We start from the raw sequence: 25673 nt of genomic DNA, 5'->3' as shown, positions 1-25673 counted from the left end.
ATATGGGATCAACAATTATTTTGTCTGAGAATCTGAAAACAAAATTGGATTCATTAGAGAAGAGTATATCTAAAACTGCGGGTTTTGAAAAGACTCTGAATGTGTGCTTGAACTGCCGTATAATTTTAAGAAGGAATTTACATGTTGAAAGAGGTCTGGTAAATGGATCAATGGGTAATGTTGTTGATTTTGTGAAATACAGAAATAGAGATGGAATTGAATTTTTAAAAATTAAATTTGATGGCATTGAGGAAGTACAGCTAATTGCTCGTTGTTCTGCTAGATTTTTGCTTGTAAAAGACTTATATGTTCGTCGTAAGCAGTTTCCTGTGTGCTTGGCATATGCGGTGACAATCCATAAATCGCAAGGTTTAAGTGTAGACTGTGCATTGGTGAATATTGGCAGTTCTGTGTTCAAGGAGGGTATGGCATATGTGGCATTGTCACGAGTTAGGACTTTATCGGGATTGTACTTGATTGAGTGTGATGTCACAAACATTTGTGCGGATCTAGATTGTGTTAAGGAATACAATAGGTTGAGAAGAGAGTATGCACCACATTTACCTCAGTATCCTTTGTTTGAGAAACGTGTGGTAGGCCGGAAACGAAGAAATGTGACCAATACTGGGGAGGTTGTAGCAAAAAGACGAAAAGTCGATGAACCTGAAATTATAAGCAGAAACAAGAAGGATTCTGTTGAAGATGTTGTTGGTTTTCAATTTGAAAACAGTTCTGGTGTCAACTGCTATGCTAATGTAGTGGTTAATGTTTTGTTTTCTCTAGAAAATGTAAAAGAAGAGATTGTGGTCAATTCTGATCAAAGATTTTGCAGTTTGTTAAATTCTGTGTTAGAGAAATGTAGCACTGATAGAACAAACATAGAAAGTGTGTCTGAAATTCGAAATCTGTTAGACAGATGTTCAGGCCAAACACAATTCTCTCAAAATAGTCAGCAAGATTGTCAGGAGTTTTTAATGTATATGCTTGATGTATTGCATGATGAAGGTGTAGATGTAGATCACCTGTTTGGGCTTTCTTATCAATGGCAGCATGACTGCGAGAACTGTAGGGTATCAAGTACTACTAGTGTAGACTCAGAAAGATTTATATATTTAACTTTGCCAGACAGTAAATCAGTCTCTTTTAATAAGCTAGTAAAAGCAGCTGATCACAACATGGAGTGTAGCCAATGTAAATCTGAAATGATGTACACATTATTTATACGAACATATGGCCAGTATGTCATTTTAATGTTCCAACGATGTAGGCCTGATGGAACAAAATTGACAACTTTAATTAAAAATTTTGTGGCTTCACAGTTGTCAATATCAGGAAGGACTTTTGTAACTGTAGCAATTATATATCATGATGGTCCTTCAATAACATCAGGACATTATACAGCTTATTTAAAGTGTAGAAATGGCTGGTCATTCTGCAATGATTCTGTTTTAATTTTCAAAAAAAAATTGCCATATGACCTTAAAAACTCTTACCTGGTGTTTTTAAAACCAAAATTTTAGGGAAAGAATCTCGGGATGTGCTCTGAGGAATTTCAAGAAGTTCTCATGGCTCCTACACTATTTGGCCTTGAGGATAAGTGTAGTACAGAGACATAACTTTTTACCATAACACTGGACGTCATTGAGAAATACGTGCACTTTGAATGAGTTCAGAAAAACTATTTCTTTTTATAAGCTAATTGAAGCAGCCAATCAAAACATGGAGTAGAGGGAATGTAAGTCTGCAATGCTGTCTACTGTTTTACATTGCTTTGTGATTAAAAGTGATGTAGAGAATTAAATAATTGTACTAGTCATAAAGGTAGTGTAAGTCTGCTTCATAGTAAGCAGTATCAGTGTGATAGGAAATGTAGAACATGATTGAGCAAGAAGGGGAAGATATTACTAGTCCAGGATTGTGTAAATGATCTTCAACATTTTAATTCTGAAAGTTGCGGAAATGCAAAAAGACGGGATTGGCTTACAAGAAATCCGAGAGTTATAAATGGGTCTGACAAGATTTGGCCTTGTGGAAACTTGTGGTAGAGAGCAAGAAGTCATTTATTGTATGTAACATGTTTTTGAAAACGATGGAGGTTTTCTTTCAGAAAGTGGCGGGTTGAAAGTAATAACAGCACAACAGAGTGTAAGCTGTTCATAGGACATCCTTGGCCGTCATGGAAAGTAAGTTAACTTTAAGGAGTTCTGAATTCTGATTTGTTATGTTGTATGGGTTTTTTAAACACAATCATTTTGATTGTGTTTTTTTTCCCCGCTGTTATATGATGAATACCTTCAAGTCACTGTTTTTAGTGAAATTTGATACATTCTGAGAACAGCAAAAATAAACCATTTAACATGTATAATTAATTCTGTTCTGTTTGCATTTATGATGTACATGTAGAACTGTGTAGGAGGCATGGAGAAGGTGAGGCTTCTGTAAGTGTCAAAGTTGTTGCATACAGTGAACACATTCACACATCGGTCCACTCTTCCTTGGATGTGGTGGAGGTGGTGGGGAAGCACCAGCTGAAGCTACTAAAGAAGCCATTGCTCACTGGTAACAAAGGGTCTTTCTCTCACAATGATGAAAGTCAGAGTGAGGAAAGAAAGAGGGATTTTCATCATTTGGGAAAAACAATAGTTCTCAACCAATGAAAAGTGTTCATTTTAGATTATATGACCTAGTCTTACATCATTAGGAAACCAAAAGTGAAATGAACCAATGAAAAGTGTTATTACCAAGTCACATGACCTGCTGTGTTTATGTTACACGCTTTGCAGGGCCTTCCGGTTTGCTTCCAGAAACCTGTGCTTTGCGACTCGGTAAGCGTACCAGTTCGCTAACGTAGTACGTCATATGACGTATCACGCGACAACGCGAAACGTCATGCGGACGGGAGGCGTCACGATGTTGTTTTCTAACGCGGCAGTTGCGGTAAAGAAACGTTTACCGGCTCGCGGTCTATTTCGCGGCATCAAGGTCAGCTAACGGGAAGCTTCCTGATTCGCGAAGTGGGAACGAAGAAATTTAAAAAAAAAAAAAAAAAGTTATTAATAAACATATAAAATATATTTGGGGATTTAAAGAAGAATACATTTTACAGCTACAGATATTTGCTATTAAAAAACCATTGAAATTCACTGAAAAAACCATAGGTTATAGATTATATATAGTTAGGAATTAGCATTTACAAAACCTTGAAAATTCACTGAAAAAACCATAGGTTATAGACCATATATAGTTAGGAATTAGCATTTAAAAAACCTTATTTTACTCACACAAAACCATTGAAATTCCATATATAGTTAGTTGCACTAACTATATATCGCGCACCCGCAATCCACTGCTGATGATGTCACATATTACATCATTCATGACATGGTCAGTGACATCACTGATGACATCACTGATGACATCTCAAATGACATCACTGATGACAACATCCAGTGATTATGTGTTTCTGTAAAGTTTAAATATGTTTTACATATTGAAGAATGAGTGGATGTATAAGTGTCTGAATGAAGGTTTTAGTAGGTGCGTGATTGACTGTATGAGTGAGTGATTAAATGCGTCTTACTAAATGCACGGGTTAGTGACTAAACTGTCTGAAAGTATGCATCAGTATGTCTGTTGTTGTGCAAGCTGCTGCATGTGTTGATCAGTAGCTATATAAGTAGCTATATGGGTTATTGATTGGTTGCACAAGTATTTGTATGGGAGACTGAGTGTGTGTATGGCTGGCTGGGAGGTGTGTGACTCTGTGCAGATCAATGTGTACTTGTATCAGTGATTCTATAAGAGAGTAAGTATGTGTTAGTATATGTTTGAAAATGTAAGGTACTCTATGTTTAACTGTGTAGATTAGAAAATGGAAGTGTGATTGATTCTTTACAGGACTGACTAGGTGTGTGAGTAACTCCATGGATGAGTGGCAGAGTGTGAGTGTCTGTATAGGTGTATGAGTGCATATGATAGTGTTGTAAAGATGAGTGATTGTATGTATGAATGATTGTATGGGTGAATGAGTGAATGTGTGTGTAGACGTAGGAATCAGTGAGTGCGTATGTAGTAACTAGTATTGGTGTGTCAATGGTTTCAAAAATTATACTCTGTATTTAACAATGGGTGTAACAGAGGTTATATTAAAGTGTGAGGAGATGCATTGTATTGTCACATTAATGATATCATCATTGATGTGACCATTGATGTCAAATGAGATATCATCAGTGATGTCATTTGAGATGTCATCAGTGATGTCATCAGTGATGTCACTGACCATGTCATGAATGATGTAATATGTGACATCATCAGCAGTGGATTGCGGGTGCGCGATATATAGTTAGTGCAACTAACTATATATGGAATTTCAATGGTTTTGTGTGAGTAAAATAAGGTTTTTTAAATGCTAATTCCAAACTATATATGGTCTATAACCTATGGTTTTTTCAGTGAATATATATATATATATATATATATTACCTACTGGCGGTCGCCAGTAGGTATATATAGTTAGGATTTTTTCTCTATGGGATTTTTGAAAATTCTATGTCTAATAACTTTGGCGTTTGTGGACGGAATTGGGTGAAATTTTCTGGAAAATGGAACATTTTGTTTCTGAGCAGCCCCTGAAGATTTGGGGGGGGTTCGTCAAGGGGGGGCCGAGAAAAAAGGGGGGTCCCAAAACGTGTTTTTAACATTGAGTTTTCCATAGGGCGGTTGGCCTCACTTTTAGCCCGAACGGCTGAATGGATTTGCACGAAACTTGGCAAAATTGTAGGGACTGGTAGCCCGATGTGCCTTTTGTAGGTCTCAATATATGTGCTCCAGTGGATTTTGAGAAATTAACGTTTAAAAAAAGATATATATCTGTAACAGCGGACCGGGCAGCGCCCCGGTTCGCGGACCGGGGCGCGTACCGGAACTTCGCGTAGCGAAGCTGATTGGTTCTCCGGTGTCTGTCAACATTCGAAACAGTCCGGAGCGGCCGCCATCTTGTCTCTCGGTAGGATTGAGAGACAAGAGGAGGCCAAAACAAAGGGGGAAATAACCATAAGGGGGCATAGTAGATCCTCCCTGACCCCCTAGGTTTAATGTGGAGGCTTTAAAAGGGCCCCGCGGGGCAAAAAAAAAATTTTTTTTGTTTTGTTTTTTTGCGTGGGTAGCGCCCGGTCCGCGAACCGGGAAGCGTTCTGGGCAGCGTACTGCAATGAAAAATGAATGATAGACTTTTTAAATGCTGTATGTTAATTGATTGTTGGTTTTGTTGATTATTTTTTATTTTCTTTATTTTTTAAGCATTTTTTTTATTGTGATTGTGTTTCATAATTTATTAAACTTTCTAACATTTCATTGTCAGAAATTTCATAATTATCATTGAATATACATTGTAGTCTCTGAGGGTGTAAAATGTCCTCATTTTCAAGGAGGTTATCTACTGCTTGTACACATTGCAGTAGTTCTTTGTCCCAAGTTTCATCGAAAAATTCAATATCATTTTCATCAATGATTTCTTGGCTGCTCTCTTGCAGGACAATTTGAAATTCAACTTTCTGTTCGCCTTCCATTTTGCCTGAAATTTAGATTAAAAAAATATATATTAGTAGAGATAGGGCACTGTTGGGATTAATTTTAGATAGGCAGTTTTTATCAGTGAATTTATCTTTGGGCAGTGTATAGTATCAGAGTGGAAGTAGGAATATAAAAAAGTGTATGTGATTTAACGTAAGTAAATTCATAATTATACAAGAGAAGCCTAACTCCATCCATAACTATAACAGAGAAGTCTATCTAAATCTATAACTACTACAGAGGGATAGTATATAACTATCAGAAAAAGTTTACCATATTAACTTATAGTGCACAATATACTTCAGTTTTAAAAATAAAAACTTACCTTTAGAAAGAAGTTGAAGGAATTAGTGAAAATACTATTGAAATGTACACCAAGAAGTAGTAGTCAAAATGGCTGTGTTTTCTTCTCTTCCTTTATATATATTCAGGTATATCACCAATGAAATGTCAGGTAAAAAAAGTAGAAAATGAAAGTAACATATTAATTGGTTGTCAATTCCAACACTTCAGATGTGTTTTGTGAAGTAATTTACCTCAGGGTATTTAGAGAGGTCTACAGGCTAAATGGCTAAATGGAATTCCAATCAAATTTGTGAAAATGGTAGGGATTTGTATGTAGTATGAGCTAATCTATATTTGGTGAAATTGTCTCCAGTGGCTTTTCTGTGAACTACTTTCCCACCTGTTTTGATGGTGCGCTTCCCAGGGAGCGACCCGGTACGCGAACCGTTGAGCGCCCCGGTTCGCGAACCTTAAGCGTTACGGGAGTCCACCATTTTGTGTTTCGGTCGAATTAAGATACAAAATGGAGGGCAAATAATGTTCAGAATGGGTAGAAGGGGGCACGGTAGACTTCTCTTGACCCCCTAGGTTTTGTGAGGGTGGCTGAGGAGGCTTATATGTGCGAAAAATTTCGCGAGGTTAGCTCCCGGTTCGCGTACCGGGTAGCGTCCCAGGGAGCATACTTTGTTGAAAATTAGTGAAAAATGTTAGAGTAAAATAATAATTGTGAGTGATCAGATGTAGGGTAGCTCTGAGAAGAGCTTTTGGGTTTATGGTACATTTAGGTACTTATAAGTAGGTACCAATGCACAGTCTTAAATTCAGAGTGAAAATTCTGTTGCCCTCATCTGAGAAGTGAACTCCATCTCCTCTGTAGATATCTTGCATGTAGTAACGCAAGTTATTGTTGTACATGGAGCCCATTCCATGGTCTCTCATGTAAGCTGAAACAGATTTGTTTACATGCTTCCTCGACTTCTCAATTTGTGGACAAAATTGGTTTGACCACCTCCATTTCTGTCTTTGGCATATATTTGAATATACCAAGGCAGTCTGAGGAAAAAGTGCCATCAATTGCTCAAAGGTGTCCTTTAAAAGCATTTCCAGACCTACCCCAGTCAAAGTGCCCAAATCATTACCTCCACAGTGCACAATTAACAGGTCAGGTTTGGGCAAATGCATAAAGGTTTTCACCAATGGTATCAATTGGTGACATTTTAATCCTCTGTGGCCAAACCACTTAATTTCCACATCTTGTAAATTGAGGTTAGGTAATTTTCTGTTCTCAGCATACCTGTGAGCCCAGTGAATATAACTATGTCCAACAATCCAGACAGAAAACATGGTGAGAGGAGGTTCTCCTGCAGTCAGATGAAGTGTGGCAATGAAATGGCAGTTGAAAAAATGAGAGTTTAAAATGAAAAAAACTGTGGAGTTTCTGTGTTCATGAAGCAGTAACAGTGATTGGTGGATTTTGATTGCTGAAAACAGAAAGTTAGGGTGCATGGATGTGTTCTTTGAAAGATGTATTTTGAGTGGTCAATAAAAAATCATTAAATGAAAGATTGCAGTGGATACGCAGGTGCACTGAGAGTTCAGAGTTCAATTGCAACATTGTTGTGTGAACTTGCAAACACCAGAGGTCTTCCAAGAGGTGGTTGCTATGCAGAAAAGGCATGAAATGGCAGAGGGGGGAAGGGTTTTCATTTGAAAAAAAGTGAGGGAAGAGTTTTGATTGGGTGACATGAGAGATATGTGTGAAGAATTACAGCATTTCTGTGCTTTTGATAGCTGCAGACTCTGGAGTGCATACCTTTTGCTCTGCTGAAGACAAATTGGTGTGTTTCTGAGACTGTTTTCAAACTCAAAGTATTTGCTAAGGTGAGAAAATATTTCTTTAATTTAGATAGAGAATAGTGTGCTTTAAGGAAAAAATTATGAATTATGTGGCGCAAATTGCTTGTAAATATGCTCCCATCTGTGCATGGAAAATTTAGATTTTGAATGTTTGTGTTACATAGCCATGTTAAAAGTGATACAAACATGCTGCAAAGGCAATTAAAAAACGCTTTTATGTGTCTTAAGGACATTTTAAGTAATTTTCCCATGTGCAGTGTTTTGAAATTATGATTTGAAAATCGTTTTTGGGGAAAAGGAATTGTTTTTAAATTTATGACAAGGACATAATGGTGTATGCTTCTTTATACGGCAATTGACTGTCCCTGATGTTATTTTTCCCATTTTAATGTAAGACCTTTCTCTGTGGCGCAAATTGCTTGTAAATATGGTCCCACCTGTGCATGGCAAATTTAGATTTTAAATGTTTGTGTTACATAGCCATGTTAAAAGTGACCCAACCATGCTGGAAAGGCAATCAAAAAACACTTTCATGTGTCTTAAGGACATTTTAAGTCATTTCCTCATGTGCAGTGGTTTCAAATTATGATTTGAAAATCGTTTTTAGGGAAAAGGAATGGTTTGTAAATTTATGACAAGGACATAATGGTGTATGCTTCTTTATAAGGCATTTCAGTGTCTCTGATGTCATTTTTCCCATATTACATTAAAAGACCTTTTCCCGTGGAGCACATTCCTTGTAAATATGCTCCCACCTGTGCATGGTAAATTTAGATTTTGACTGTTTGAGTTACATAGCCATGTTAAAAGTGACCCAAAAACTTGCAAAGGCTTTTAAAAAAAACTTTCATGTGTCTTAAGGACATTTTAAGTAATTTCCCTGTGGGCAGTGTTTTCAAATTATGAATTGAAAATCGTTTTTGAGGTAATGGAATGTTGTTAAAATTTATGTGCGCCATATGCCCCCAAATTTATTTTTCAGGGGTGCAGCAGGGTGTTCTTGAGACACCCCTGTTCCTTTGGAAAAATTCCTAATTTGCGATGAGCTAATTGCTAATCGCAAATTGCACCTTCATTCATATGGGCATCCTGGCCCATGGAAATGAATGGGTAATTTGCAATTAGCAATTTGCTCATCGCAAATTTGGAATGGTAAAGAATCGCTATTTATTCCTTAAAATTCGCTATTTTGGAAATGCAAAATAGTTATATGATACATATGGCGGTTGATGTCTAACAAGATAAGAAGCTTAGGGATACATTTATGATGACTGGCGCAATGAAGTGGACATCACTTACTTCATTGGTAGAGCTTTACATGTATTATGTCCTCTGTATTCTTCATCAAGCGTAACTTTAATCTGCAATCCTGAGTAGGCCTCACCTTAAACAAACCTCTGGATAGGCCACACCTTATCGTCATCATGAATTAATCATTTAAAATGCTAGGGACAGATTTATGATAGGTGTATGACTCTTTGGCGCCACTTACAAAACACTGTCCACGGGGAAATGACTTAAAATGTCCTTAAGACACATGAATGTGTTTTTTTAAAGCGTTTCCAATTTTTTTGGGTCACTATTAACATGGCTATGTGACTCAAACAGTCAAAATCTAAATTCACCATGCACAGGTGGGAGCATATTTACAAGGAATGTGCTCCACGGGGAAAGGTCTTATAATGTAATATGGGAAAAATGACATCAGAGACACTGAAATGCCTTATAGAGAAGCATACACCATTATGTCCTTGTCATAAATTTGCAAACCATTCCTTTTCCCCAAAAACGATTTTCAAATCATAATTTGAAAACACTGCACATGTGGAAATTACTTAAAATGTCCTTAATTCAAAATTTGCTATTCTTTATTTTGTGATTGCACTGAAGGATTTGCAAATTTTGCGATTACTTAAATGCAATGTATCGAACAAAAAATATGTAAAAAATAACATTAAGGATTTGGAAACTACCACCAACTTCTAGTTTGTGGTAATTTGCAAATTCTTTTCAAAAAGCATTTTTTTCCAAAAAACAAAAGGTGCCATATGACGCCAATACATGTCCTTAGGGCATGTATGTGCGCAATATGCCCCCAAATTTCTTTTTCAGGGGTGCAGCAGGGTGTTCTTGAGATACCCCTGCACCCTTGAAAAAATTCCTAATTTGTGATGAGCTAATTGCTAATCGCAAATTGCACCTTCATTCCTATGAGCCTCCTAGCCCATGGAAATGAATGGGTAATTTGCAATTAGCAATTTGCTCATTGCAAATTAGGAATGGTAAAGAATTGCTATTTATTCCTTAAAATTCGCTATTTAGGAAATGCAAAATAGTTTGATGGTACATATGGTGGTTCATCTGTAACAAGATAAGAAGCTTAGGGATACATTTATGATGACTGGCGAAATAAAGTGCACATTACTTACTTCATTGGTAGGCCTTTACATGTATTATCTCCTCTGTATTCTTCATCAAGCGTAACTTTAATCTGCAATCCTGAGTAGGCCTCACCTTAAACAAACCTTTGGATAGGCCACACCTTATCGTCATCCTGGATTAATCATTTAAAATGCTAGGGACAGATTTATGATAGGTGTATGCCTCTTTTGCGCCACTGTGCGTCACTTTTATGATGCAGCGGCGGTGCAAAAGATTTGCAATGAGGCGACAAAATTACAAATTGATGCATTTAGGCAGATATGTCATGGTGTAAAAAAAACGTACCACATGAAACCGATGCAGCAGTGATGCAAAAGATGCACCATGTTGCAAGACAGGCCTCACTTGGGGCCATATGTATCAAGCTAATTAGCATTCGCAAAGATCAAAATTCTGCGAATTTCGGCCTTTGCGAATGTTATTTAGACAAATGGTATGTATCAAACAAGTTTGATGCAAAATAAGGAGTAGCAAAATTTGCTATTCCTTATTTTGCGATTGCACTGAAGGATTTGCAAATTTTGCGATTACTTAAATGCAATGTATCAAACAAAAAATATGTAAAAAATGACATTAAGGATTTGGAAACTACCACCAACTTCTAGTTGGTGGTAATTTGTGAATTCTTTTCAAAAAGCTTTTTTTCCCAAAAACAAAAGGTCCCATATGACGCCAACACATGCCCTTAGGGCATGTATGTGTGCCATATGCCCCCAAATTTCTTTTTCAGGGGTGCAGCAGGGTGTTTTTGAGACACCCCTGCACCCTTGGAAAAATTCCTAATTTGTGATGAGCAAATTGCTAATCGCAAATTAAACCTTCATTCCTATGAGCCTCCTAGCCCATGGAAATGAATGGGTAACTTGCAATTAGCAATTTGCTCATTGCAAATTAGGAATGGTAAAGAATTGCTATTTATCCCTTAAAATTAGCTATTTAGGAAATGCAAAATAGTTTGATGGTACATATGGCGGTTCATCTGTAACAAGATAAGAAGCTTAGGGATAGATTTATGATGACTGGTGCATCACCAGGGATGTGTCAGTCATCCTGCGCCGCTGTTCCGCCACCCATGGTGTGCTGCATTTACAATGCGGGGCATCATGGGGCAAAAATGGCACAGATGCGTGACGTATCTGTGCTGTAAAGGTAGTGATTGCTGGAGTTGTATCGCAAGTGCGATGCAGCTCAAGCAAGGCTCAGGGGTGCCCCATCTCCACAATGTTGCGTCAAGACCTATGCCTGCTTAAAGCAGGCGCAGGGTTTTGACGCAGCTTTCTCCTATCTGATTGTAAATACGGCACACCATGGGTGGCAGAGCAGCGGTGCACGTTAACTGGTGCATGCCTGGGGATGTGCCATTTAACATAAATCTGCCCCTTTACATTTAAGTATGTGCAGGGGACACAGAGTCGGTGAGGCTTATCCAAGGTTAAGAAGAGATGAGTCCTGTTCACTGAAAAATTAGACATAGTCTTCACCTGCTCAGCATTGCTGGACATGGCTAAATAATAGCTGCAAAATATTACTCTTGTTAAACAATTTTACTATTATAATCTCTGAGATTTGTCTCTTACTCTGCAACATCTCATTGTTGTTATCTTTCTTTAAAGATAAAGACAACATCAACATGAGCGACAATCTGCAATCAGTTGATTTTGACCTCATCATTGAACTCGTAATTGAAACATCAGTGGATGTTGATCCCTTGGATGATTTAAATCCTGAGGATGAAGAAGAGCGTGATGAGGATGCAGATTTGTCCGAATTATATGACATAGGGTGGGAAGCTGACCTGCTTGAGCCTATGGAACTATAAACATTTATTTTTAAAATTTATAATTAATAAAAAGTAAAAATGTAAACCGTTTAATTTAAAAATAAAGACACCTTCAAAAACAGGTTATGTGTAGTGTCTTCAATAAAATATTAAAATATGCTCATAAAATTAGATCAGATTCACATATAAAATAGCACAGGTAACATAAATATAAATGTCATTTCTTTTCTGCTATTTCTGTATTGTAAATTTGCCAAGGACTAAAAAATCTTCTATTTAAAATGTCAAGTAGTGTGTTAAGTTTTTGATCACTGTTATTGATTTACTGTTTGGTAATAGTGGTTAATAACATTTTTTATTATATTTTACCACAGATTCAACTGCAGATCATTTCAAGATTTCACCATGCCAACAATAGAAAGACAGAGAAAGGCTGCAAAACGTCAAAGACAGCAGGTGAAACAAAATAAGCAGCAGTCCTCTAACAAAAAGATTTGTCAAGTCACGAAGAAAGCACCGGGTAAGAGCACAAAATATTTCATAAGAAATATGTGTAGTAAAAAAATATTACTACAGAAAATGTTTCAGTCCAGAAAAAGAGAACCAATTCAAATGGAAAGGAAAGGCCAATCAAAAATGTTACTGCTAGAGCAAGAGATAACTCTGTGCATGATAGTAGAAGGAAACAACAGTTTAGGGACATTCGTAAACGAATGTTCCGCAACAGGATAATTGGCAATTTGTTAAAAAATATTAAGAAAGGTCAACAGAAAGTGTTTTTTTATAAAGTTGAGAAAGTTATTGATCAGGCATTTGAAATTAAACGTAAGTTATTTATTTTGATAATCAATAGAATTAGGAAGCTAAACAAGGCAATTTATGATTTCAAAAGAAATAGTAGATGGAAGAGAATAGTTAATCGTAGTAATTTTTGTGAAGTTTTTTCTGGAGAATGGATGCATAGTTCAAGCTGTGAGGCATTTTTTAATGAGGAGAGTTATTTCCAGGATAATGATTTGGTGCATGCAGTTGACACCAGTGGTCGTGCTTATGAAGTGAAAGATGGTTGTCCAGTTGAAAAAGAAAAACTTGTGACAACAGAGACAGAAGAGGTGTTAGGTAATGAGGTTTTAGGAAGACGTGCTAAGGGTCCTGTCTACACCTGGAAGTGTAGTAGTATTTGTAGTGTGCGACAGGATTCCATCAATTTGCTTTGTGATTTTGTACGGTCATTTAATAAGAAAAGTTTGAAGCAGAAAATAAGGTTGTTGCAAGAATTAGATCCTTGCAGAGTGAGAGAAGTGACAGGTTTGCATGGTCATTCACTGGCTTGTCTTTCCAGGAGAGTATGCCAGAGTGTTTTTCATCATTTCAGGATGCTAGCAGTGCATCATAATAAAGTGAGGAAATTAGTTAGAATGTTGTATTATGCTAAGAGTCCAGCAATTATGCTTAAACAATTATGCGCTGCTCTTTTGCATGGTTCTGAAATAGATGTGAAGAATATATGTGAAGAAATTGAGTTTTGTTACTTTGGAAGTAAAGAGGAGAATGTTGAAATTGACCAAGAAGAAGAGGGTAATGTGGAAGATAGTGTACAGGTTTCCAGTACAGATAATTTTCAGAAGGAAATTGCGACGTTTCAGGTGAAATCAAGTGAGAGGCCTAATTTCACTTGTGTGTGTTGTCGACGCACTTATTATAAGAATCAGACTAAGTTAGTGGATTTATATGCAAAAAGTGAAAGGGAAAATAATAGTGAATGGAAGGATTTCGCAACATACTTGATGGTAGAAAATTGTTTTGCTTTGGGATTGGATCAACGTGTGTGTACTTATTGTTGTTGCAAATTAAATCAAAACCAGATGCCTGCTAGAGCAGTTCATAATAATCTGGAATTGGTTGAGATTCCTTCTGAATTGAAGGATTTAAATACTTATGAATCTATTTTGATTCAAAGTATCCATCCCTTTCAGGCTATTGTAAGAATGGAGCCAAAGACAGGGAAATTGCCTCCATCAGATTTACAGAGAGGATTAAAGGGAAGAGTTGTTTATTTGCCTCTAGATTTGAAGAAAAACATTAACACAATTGGAGTAGAAAAAGTGGAAGAGGAACCTCTTGTTATCTTAGTTAATGGGGTTCCGACAAAGAATAAGAAAATATGGCAAGATTTAGTAGATGTTAGGAAAGTCAAAAGGGCAACATTGTATTTGAAAAAATATAATAAATACTATAAAAATGTATATGTTGCAGAAGAGGAAGTAAGTGAGGAAGAGGACAGCGATTTGTGTGCTGGTCAAATTGAGAAAGTAGAACCCTGTACTAGTGAAGAAATATATGAACATTATAGTGTTCATCCTTTGCATTCCAAGGAAGTCATGGGGAATGCTATTGAGTTGTTTCAAATGAAACAAGCGAAAGGGAGTCCCATTAGTGTTTGGGAGGAAAGTTTGGAAGCTCGGTGTTTCCCACAGCTTTTTCCAACAGGTCAGGGAGGAAGATATGATGAGCGACCTCATCAAATTCCTGCTTCTGAATACCGGACTTTGCGATTGTATGCAGGAGATGCTAGGTTTCGACAATGCATTCCTTATTTGTTTCATCTCCTGTTTGAAAGCGATCTGTCTGGACTGTCATATGCAGTGAACCACATCTTGAAAAGTGGTATACACATGCAAAACATCTCGGCAAGTGACTTTATGGATAAAGTCAATGTCCAAGACAGTATTTTGGATTCTCACCTGATTAATCTCATGGCGTGTCAGCGTGGTACTAATGAGTACTGGTACCGTCGTCATGGTGATTTAAAATGTATGCTGAGGAACTTAGGTACTCCCACATGGTTCCTCACTCTGAGCTGTGCCGAGTATGGCTAGGAAGACTTACTTGAATTTCTACGAGAGGCAAATGCTAACGCAGATAACATCGAATTCAAGACACCCGGAGAACTGTGCTCTTTGGATCCAGTCAATGTATGTAGGTACTTCAATCATAGATTTGAAGCTATGATGTCTTTCATCATGAATAAGAAGAATCCACCTCTTGGAGAGGTGTTGGATTTCTTCTGGAGAAAGGAGTACCAAGCAAGAGGTGCTCCTCATATACATATGTTGCTGTGGATCAAGGATGCACCTAAATTTGGAACGGATCCAGAAGACTCAGTGATGAGTTTCATCCAACAGTATTCTACGTGTGCTGTTCCAAACGCAAAGGAGAAGAAAAGCCTAAGAGAAAAAGTTCTGCGTTTCCAAAGCAATCGATGTGGAAAGTACTGCCGTCGTAAATTCCGAAACAAGGACAAGTTCTACACTAAATGTCGTTTCGGCTTTCCACGACCGGTGATTTCTAAAGGAAGAGTAAACAGTTTGATGTCTTCGCTGCGACACAATGTCATGAAGAAATCACCTAAAAACACATACAATTTGAAGAGGAACGAAGAGTCCAAGTACATCAACGACTACAACCCGGTGATTTTGTCCATGTGGAATGCTAACATGGATATACAGTTTGTGGCTGATAACTGTATGGCTGTGGCTCGGTATGTGACGTCTTACATCACCAAAAAAGAGAAGACAGAATTGAAGGATATGTGGGAGGACATTTCCCATGAAAAGAGCCTCAGCAAGAAGTTGTACAGTTTCAGTCTGAAGATGTTGTCGCATCGAGAAATTGGAGCTTACGAATGCTCTGACCGGTTGTCTTCAGCAAGTCTCTATGCCAAGTCCAGGAGTATCGTTTGGGCGAGTCTTGGTCTTGCTGCAACGCGTAATCGAGTTCTCAAACCTGTGCGGGAAATTGAGTATTTGGCGGAAAAGGAGCCAAACAGTACCGACATTTTGAAGACCAACATGTTGGATACATATTATCCAAATAGAAGCAGTCACCTCGACAATGTTTGTCTGTATGAGGTTCTTCAAAATTACATATTCAAGAGGAACATCAAAGAAGATACTGAGAAAGGAGTGTATGCTGTAATAGGAAGTGAGGGATGTCTGGTCAAGCAAAGAAAATGCCACTTGGTAAACCATCGAAAATTGAGTGGCGAATCTCCTGAAAAAAAGGAGTTTTTCTATTTAGCACTTTTGCAACTTTTCAAGCCTTGGCGTGCAGAAGAGGAACTGCTTGGAGATTTCCTCTGTTACGAAGACTCTTTCAATGCCGCCAAGGAGACCATAGAATGTCCTGCTTTTCCCAAATATGTAGAAATGTTGAATGCGGAAATTGAGCAGGAAGCAACGATTGCAGCCGAGATTGCCAGAGACAGTTCTCAGGACAGTCAGAGTTCTGCTTCATTGAGTCAGGATCCACTAGGAGGACCTGTTATCGAAAATGAAGCTGCCACTGCCATGAATGAAGTGGAAAGAGCCATGGCACATGCTCAGGAGGATGCGGTTAACTTAGAAGAGTTGGAAAGACAACTCAACGTTGAGCAGAGGAAAATATATGACGAAGTTACCATGCAAATTGATCATGGATTAAGTCATGACAAGAAAGAGTGCTCATGTACATCGTTGAAGCCTGTCCAACTGTACGTGAGTGGAGAAGCGGGAACTGGAAAAAGTTTCCTCATTAAAGCAATTTCATGCTATTTGCAGGAAAGGACAGAGTCATCGCTGTCTTGTGTTGTCACCGCTCCAACTGGACTGGCAGCACATAACATTAAAGGGATTACTTTACATCGTTTACTGATGCTGCCAGTGGAGCATGACAACAAATTACAATATCACAAGCTATCTGGAGATGCTTGTTTTGAAGTTTCAAGAATCTTGAGGAAAATGAAACTTCTTATCATTGACGAAGTAAGCATGGTTTCCAATGTCATGCTTGCCTTTGTGCATTTGAGAATGCAAGAAGTTCTCAAAACAGAGTATGATGTGTTATTTGGTGGCAAACACATCATTGTTTTCGGAGATCTTTTGCAGCTGACACCAGTGAAAGGGCAACCTGTGTTCAAAATGCTCACGCATGAAGATACCAGGAAGTGCCTAGGGAGCATTGGCAACGTCAATATATGGTTAAACTTCAATTATGCTGAACTGCATGAAAATATGCGTCAGGCGAAGGATGAAGTTTACAAGACTATTCTACAAGATGTTAGAATTGGAAACGTGACCGAGCATGGGAAAGAAGCTTTACATGCACGATTACTGTCAAATTTATATCCAGAACAAGATGTTGTGCCTGAGAATATTTTTCAGAAAATTACTGAGAAGAAATCTGGAATATGTTTGATGCCAACTCTTGCAGAATATGCCAAATTCAACAACAAAATGTTGCATTTAGAAAAGCAAGAGATTGTGAAACTGGAAGCTATTGACAGAGTAGAGCATATGGGATCAACAATTATTTTGTCTGAGAATCTGAAAACAAAATTGGATTCATTAGAGAAGAGTATATCTAAAACTGCAGGTTTTGAAAAGACTCTGAATGTGTGCTTGAACTGCCGTATACTTTTAAGAAGGAATTTACATGTTGTAAGAGGTCTGGTAAATGGATCAATGGGTAATGTTGTTGATTTTGTGAAATACAGAAATAGAGATGGAATTGAATTTTTAAAAATCAAATTTGATGGCATTGAGGAAGTACAGCTAATTGGTCGTTGTTCTGCTAGATTTTTGCTTGTAAAAGACTTATATGTTCGCCGTAAGCAGTTTCCTGTTTGCTTGGCATATGCGGTGACAATCCATAAATCGCAAGGTTTAAGTGTAGACAGTGCATTGGTGAATATTGGCAGTTCTGTGTTCAAGGAGGGTATGGCATATGTGGCATTGTCACGAGTTAGAACTTTATCGGGATTGTACTTGATTGAGTGTGATGTCACAAACATTTGTGCGGATCTAGATTGTGTTAAGGAATACAATAGGTTAAGAAGAGAGTATGCGCCACATTTGCCTCAGTATCCTTTGTTTGAGAAACGTGTGGTAGGCCGGAAACGAAGAAATGTGACCAATACTGGGGAGGTTGTAGCAAAAAGACAAAAAGTCAATGAACCTAAAATTACAAGCAGAAACAAAAAGGATTCTGTTGAAGATGTTGTTGGTTTTCAGTTTGAAAACAGTTCTGGTGTCAACTGCTATGCTAATGTAGTGGTTAATGTTTTGTTTTCTCTAGAAAATGTAAAAGAAGAGATTGTGGTCAATTCTGATCAAACATTTTGCAGTTTGTTAAATTCTGTGCTAGAGAAATGTAGCACTGATAGAACAAACATAGAAAGTGTGTCTGAAATTCGAAATCTGTTAGACAGATGTTCAGGCCAAACACAATTCTCTCAAAATATTCAGCAAGATTGTCAGGAGTTTTTAATGTATATGCTTGATGTATTACATGCTGAAGGTGTAGATGTAGATCAGCTGTTTGGGCTTTCTTATCAATGGCAGCATGACTGCGAGAACTGTATGGTATCAAGTACTACTAGTGTAGACTCAGAAAGATTTATATATTTAACTTTGCCAGACAGTAAATCAGTCTCCTTTAATAAGCTAGTAAAAGCAGCTGATCACAACATGGAGTGTAGCCAATGTAAATCTGAAATGATGTCCACATTATTTATACGAACATATGGCCAGTATGTCATTTTAATGTTCCAACGATGTAGGCCTGATGGAACAAAATTGACAACTTTAATTAAAAATTTTGTAGCTTCGCAGTTGTCAATATCAGGAAGGACTTTTGTAACTGCAGCAATTATATATCATGACGGTCCTTCAATAACATCAGGACATTACACAGCTTATTTAAAGTCTAGAAATGGCTGGTCATTCTGCAACGATTCTGTTTTAATTTTCAAAAAAAAATTGCCGTATGACCTTAAAAACTCTTACCTGGTGTTTTTAAAACCAAAATTTTAGGGAAATAATCTCGGGATGTGCTCTGTGGAATTTCAAGAAGTTCTAATGGCTCCTACACAATTTGGCCTTGAGGATAAGTGTAGTTCAGAGACATAACTTCTAACCATAAGACTGGACGTCATGGAGAAATAAGTGCACTTTGAATGAGTTCAGAAAAACTATTTCTTTTTATAAGCTAATTGAAGCAGCCAATCAAAACATAAAGTAGAGGGAATGTAAGTCTGCAATGCTGTCTACTGTTTTACATTGCTTTGTGATTAAAAGTGATGTAGAGAATTAAATAATTGTAGTAGTCATAGAGGTAGTGTAAGTCTGCTTCATAGTAAGCAGTATCAGTGTCATAGGAAATGTAGAACATGACTGAGCAAGAAGGGGAAGATATTACTATTCCAGGATTGTGAAAATGATCTTCAACATTTTAATTCTGAAAGTTGCGGAAATGCCAAATGACGGGATTGGCTTACAAGAAATCCAAGAGTTATAAATGGGTCTGACAAGATTTGGCCTTGTGGAAACTTGTGGTAGAGAGCAAGAAGTCATTTATTGCATGTAACATGTTTTTAAAAACGATGGAGATTTTCTTTCAGAAAGTGGCGGGCTGAAAGTAATAACAGCACAACAGAGTGTAAGCTGTTCATAGGACATCCTTTGACGTCATGGAAAGTAAGTTAACTTTAAGGAGTTCTGAATTCTGATTTGTTATGTTGTATGGGTTTTTTAAACACAATCATTTTGATTGTGTTTTTTTTCCCCCGCTGTTATATGATGAATACCTTCAAGTCACTGTTTTTAGTGAATTTTGATACATTCTGAGAACAGCAAAAATAAACCATTTAACATGTATAATTAATTCTGTACTGTTTGCATTTATGATGTATATGTAGAACTGTGTAGGAGGCATGGAGAAGGTGAGGCTTCTGTAAGTCTCAAAGTTGTTGCATGCAGTGCTGCACTTCTGCGTATTCTTTCATATGCTGGACTACATCTGCACAATGAGATACCTAAGCAAAGGAAACACAAGTGATGTGATTGTGAAATGAGCAAAATAAATTGCACGTATTTCATTTACATCACCTGTGTTTCCTATCATTATGAATCACATTGTGCAGATCAAGTTTAGGTCTGTCCAGGGAAACATAGGAGGTTTGGACTTTGTTCAAGAGTGCAGTGGACATGACTCACTTCATTGGTAGACCTTCACATGTATTATGTCCTCTGTTCTCTTCAACAACTCGAAATTTCATCTGCAACCCTGAGTAGGCCTCACCTCAAACAAACCTCTGGATAGGACACATCTTATTGGCATCCTGAAGTAATCATTTAAAATTTTAGTGTCTTGCGACACTTTTCTGAGACAACAGCAATGCAAAAGATGCACCATGTTTTAAGATAGGCCTCACTTCATCTGCATCAAGATACTGTTAGTTTAAAATGTATATCTTTAGGACTGTGTAGGGGGCCTGGAGAAGCAGAAGCTTCTGTAAGTGTCAAAGTTGTTGAAAAACTGTTTGTCCTTCAATCTTTTCCCTTGTCTTTTGTAATTTTTAAATACATGTTTTAATATTTTTCAAATGTTTGTTCTCTCTTTCACAGATTGAAAGTATAAAAACAAAAAGTGAGTAATTTAACGACAATTATAAGGTAAATGTTTTGTACTCTTTTCATTACATTTCTATCACATTTAACTTCTATTAGTTCCACTGCTTCATTTCTTTAACCCTCAGTTTCCTGCCTTTGCTACTTTCCTCATTCCTTTCTCTATTACCTACTTACTCAACTCCTTCCACTCTTTTTCTCAGTCCCTCTCTTCTCATAGTTCCTCACTCTTGTTCACTCACTCCGTCTCTATTACTCTTAGTGTCTTTGACTGATCACTCTATGACTACTTGTTCATAATGCTTTCTCTGTGTAGTTGAAGCACACTAAGGGGCATATTATGAACACAGCCAATAAAATGATTGCTCTTTTTATTGGCAGAAAACTGGTGCAAAAGTGGTTTTAGCGGCAGTTTTCTGCCGCGAAAGCAGCTTTAGCGACACATTTCTGCCAATAAAAGCTGCAAAACTTTTATTGCCTATGTTGATGATATGGCTCTATGTTACTTACATTTCTTTGCTGTTTCAAATAATCTTTTTCTGTTATTTTTTGTTTTCTGTTTTCTATTTTTTCTCTCTGTTATTCCTCATGTTTTAATCTTATTTTGAACATTCACTCACATTCTCCAAGAAACTCTTCTTTGTTAATGTTATACTCTCTTTTTTTTTCTTTCACTTCGTTATCTATTTTGTTTTTCACAATTATACCCTCTTCCGTCTTTTCTTCGGTAAATAGATCTATTAAACAGTATCTCTTCTTTACTCCCTATAGCTGTCTTTCTTTTAACATCACTCTCTGTTTACTTTCCTTATACTTACTCTTTTTTTAAAAAAAAAAAATTTTTGGTTAGCTCCCGGTCCGCGTTCCGGGAAGCTAACCGGGAAGCGAACCAAAAGAAATAGAGCTTGCCAGAGTGCTAAACATTCTAGCAATTTTTTTTGAAAGGGAAGGTAGTTCTGAAAAGAACTTTTTTTTAAATATTTTTGTTGTTTTATATATTTATTTATTTTTTGAACATTTTTTGTTTTTTTTGTATTTTTTGAACGATTTTATATTTGTTGAGTTTTTTTTGGGGGGGGGAACAACAAAAAACAGGCATTGAAAAGGGCTCAACAGGAGCAAAAAAAAAATTACTGGGGGCGGTTAGGGCAATTATGGTGTTCATACGCCAGGTTTATAGCATTTATGCTCATGTTGCCACATGCTAACAACGCACGACAGTGCATACAAGAGTGTATCATGTGGCCAAAATTTTCTTGTATATTTGGCACAGTTTCCCGTGCCTCTGCTGGTGTCAATGAAATGGGTATTCTTGATCTGGCCACAGGAGTTGATCTTGGATTTTCCTGCAAATCCCGTATTTCCGCCCGGCTATAATTGAGTGGATGCTTCCTTGTCATGTGCCTGTGCATTGTATGATTTCCGTAACTATATTTCTTATCCGTCCCTCTGGATAATTTTTCTTTACAGATGAGGCAGGTGACATACCTCGCATTGACTTTTTTTTGGCCAGGAGGGATCGAATAAAACTGCCAGATGAAACTGGCTTTCTTATGTGAAACCCGGGGCACCTCTTCTAAGAACTGTGGTTCTTCTCCCTCCTCTTCATCCATTTCTTCCTCTTCCTCCTCAGTGTTGGTCATCACCTGGGGAGGTGGTCCTCTCTTCCCATGAGGAGGTGGAGGTGGTGGTCCACCAGCTGAAGCAACTACTGAAGCCATTTATGATATAGTAATGAAGGTCTTCCTCTCACAATGATGAAAGTCAGAGTGAGGAAAGAAGGAGGGGTTTCATCATTTGGGAAAAATAATACTTCTCAACCAATGAAAAGTGTTATTTTTAGGTCACCTGACCTAGCCTTACATCATTATGAAACCAAAAGTGAAATGAACCAATGAAAAGTTTTATTAACAAGTCACATGACCTCTCACGCTCATGTTACGCGCTGCGGAACGCGCCCCGGTTAGCTTCCGGGTCGCTGAGCTTCGCGCCTCGGTCCGCGCCCCGGGACACTTCCGGGTGCGCTAACGCGGTACGTCACAAGACGCATTACGCGGCAACGCGATACGTCGCGCTTTTGCGACGCGCCGTGTATCGCTTCCGGGGAGCTGCGTTTCGCGCCTCGGTCCGCGCCCCGGGGCACTTCCGGGTGCGCTAACGCAGTACGTCATAAGACGCAATACGCGGCAACGCGATACCGTCACTATGTTGATTTCTTACCGGTTCGCGGACCGGGTCGCGGCATCAAATTGAGCTAACGGGAAACTTCCCGGTTCGCGGACCGGGAGCGAAACAAAAAAAATATTTAAAAAAAATTATTAATAAACATATAAAATATATTTTTGGATTTAAAGAAGAATACATTTTACAGCTATAGATATTAGCTTTTAAAAAACCAATGAAATTCACTGAAAAAACCATAGGTTATAGACCATATATAGTTAGGAATTAGCATTTACAAAACCTTGAAAATTCACTGAAAAAACCATAGGTTATACACCATATATAGTTAGGAATTAGCATTTAAAAAACCTTATTTTACTCACACAAAACCATTGAAATTCCATATATAGTTAGTTGTACTAACTATATATCGCGCACCCGCAATCCACTGCTGATCATGTCACATATTACATCATTCATGACATGGTCAGTGACATCACTGATGACATCACTGATGACATCTCAAATGACATCACTGATGACATCACTGATGACATCTCAAATGACATCTCAAATGACATCACTCATGACATCACTGATGACATCTCAAATGACATCACTGATGACATCACTGATGACATCTCAAATGACATCACTGATGACATCACTGATGACATCTCATTTGACATTACTGATGACATCACTGATGACATCTCAAATGACATCACTGATGACATCACTGATGACATCTCAAATGACATCACTGATGACATCACTGATGACATCTCAAATGACATCACTGATGACATCACTGATGACATCTCATTTGACATTACTGATCACATCACTGATGACATCATTCATGTGATAATACGATGAACCTCTTCAGACTCTAATATAACCTTAGATACACTCAGTGTAAACACAGACTCGCAGATTGTCACTCATCCATGAAGTTACACACACACCTAGTCAGTCATGCAAACAATCAATCACACCTCCATTTCCTTAACTATACAGTTAAACACACCTTACTTATTCAAACATATACTAAAACATATTTACTCACTTATACAATCCTGGATACAAGTTCACAATGATCCATACAGCCACTCACACATTCACTGGCTCTTATGCACAGTTATTTATATATGTCAACTCTCACATGTACTGTATTTTACATATGTACTTACTTTGACATGTAGCACTGAGATATCTATTCACTCACCAATACAGTCATGCACACAGTCAACCGCCCATACAGCTGTTTCCACATGCACTTTTGAACCCATACATCTATGCAGAGAGTCATACACCTCCCAGCCACCCATACACACTCTCAGTCTCCCATACAAATACTTGGGCAACCAATCAATAACCCATATAGTTAATCATATAGCTACTGATCAACACATGCAGCAGTTTACAGAACAACAGACATAATGATGCACAAATTAAGACAGTTTAGTCACTAACCCATGCACTCAGTGAGACACATTTAATCACTCACTCATACAGTCAGTCATGCACCTACTAAATCCTTTGTTCAGACACTTCTACATCCACTCATTCTTCAATATGTAAGACATATTTTAACTTTACAGAAACATACAGTCACTGGATGTTGTCATCAGTGATGTCATCAGTGATGTCATTTGAGATGTCATCAGTGATGTCATCAGTGATGTCATTTGAGATGTCATCAGTGATGTCATCAGTGATGTCATTTGAGATGTCATCAGTGATGTCATCAGTGATGTCACTGACCATGTCATGAATGATGTAATATGTGACATGATCAGCAGTGGATTGCGGGTGCGCGATATATAGTTAGTACAACTAACTATATATGGAATTTCAATGGTTTTGTGTGAGTAAAATAAGGTTTTTTAAATGCTAATTCCTAACTATATATGGTGTATAACCTATGGTTTTTTCAGTGAATATATATATATATATATATATATATATATATATATATATATATATATATCAAAGAAATCCCGACCGCCGATGGCTGCGGTCATAAACGGGCACGGACCTCCTTCTCTTCGTCTCTTCGTCACCTTTCCTCTCACTTCACAATCAAGTAAGAGACGCCAAAACATCATGAAAGTGTAGCAGTGCAGAAAATTTATTGCAAAATACCAGAGCAAGTGCTCTCCCTGACGCGTTTCGCTCCGCGAACGGAGCTTGGTCACATGACGCGAAAGGAGTAGATGGACACAATATATACAAAATAAAAGCCAATGCGCCTAAAGAAACAGGTCGCAAAGGTACACAACAATGTAGACCTGATGTATACAATGGAAATTTTACTGCAGTAAAATACCACAGTGGGGAAAAAAGTTTCAGCATAGTGCTCTAAGCAAACGGTAAACTTAAAATATAAGTCTATCACAATTACAAACTATTGACAAATAATCATTTTAGTCGAGCAAATAGTATTACTTCATACCTAATGAAGCTTAACAAATGAGGAGAGCATAGTGCTCCACCATCATAACAGTAGTGTTGTTAAGTTGCAAAAAATATATAATATTTAATATAGTGATTGTACAAATGCAAGTGCATTTCAAAAAAAGGGTAGAAAATTGCCAATAAATTGCACATTTCATAACCCCATATTTCCAATAGTCAATTTAATATAACGGTCAAAGGTTGTGATTAATATAAGTGCTAACTAAAGTGCAACACAAAATAATATTAACAAAAAATTCAAAGATTAATGTATTCCAATTAAAAAACAATCGACGGCTAAAAAGCCCAAATAGATAACCTAAATCAAGATTAGTTTGATATAAACAACTAATCCTACATATAATTTCATCATTAATATGTAAAGCCCATATGTCAGTAATATTTACAAATAGAATCAGAATAATTGAAGCTGGATCAAGCGCATTCGATCACACCAAAAACATTCAGATATCATGTTATAAAAAATGATGTAATTCATCAAAAGCATTTAACCCATTAGGGGACCTAGTATCAAGTAACATGATAAAGTATGCTTCTTTTTGTCTAAGTAACCTTTCACGATCCCCACCTCTACCGGGGTTTGGTACAGAGCATAGCAAAGTGTACTTCAGATCTTTCCGTTTTTTATCGTGGACCGCTTTGAAATG

This window comes from Lissotriton helveticus, chromosome 6 (assembly GCF_964261635.1).
Source record: "Lissotriton helveticus chromosome 6, aLisHel1.1, whole genome shotgun sequence".
Taxonomy (NCBI): Eukaryota; Metazoa; Chordata; class Amphibia; order Caudata; family Salamandridae; genus Lissotriton; species Lissotriton helveticus.
Note: the sequence above shows the minus strand (reverse complement) of the source record.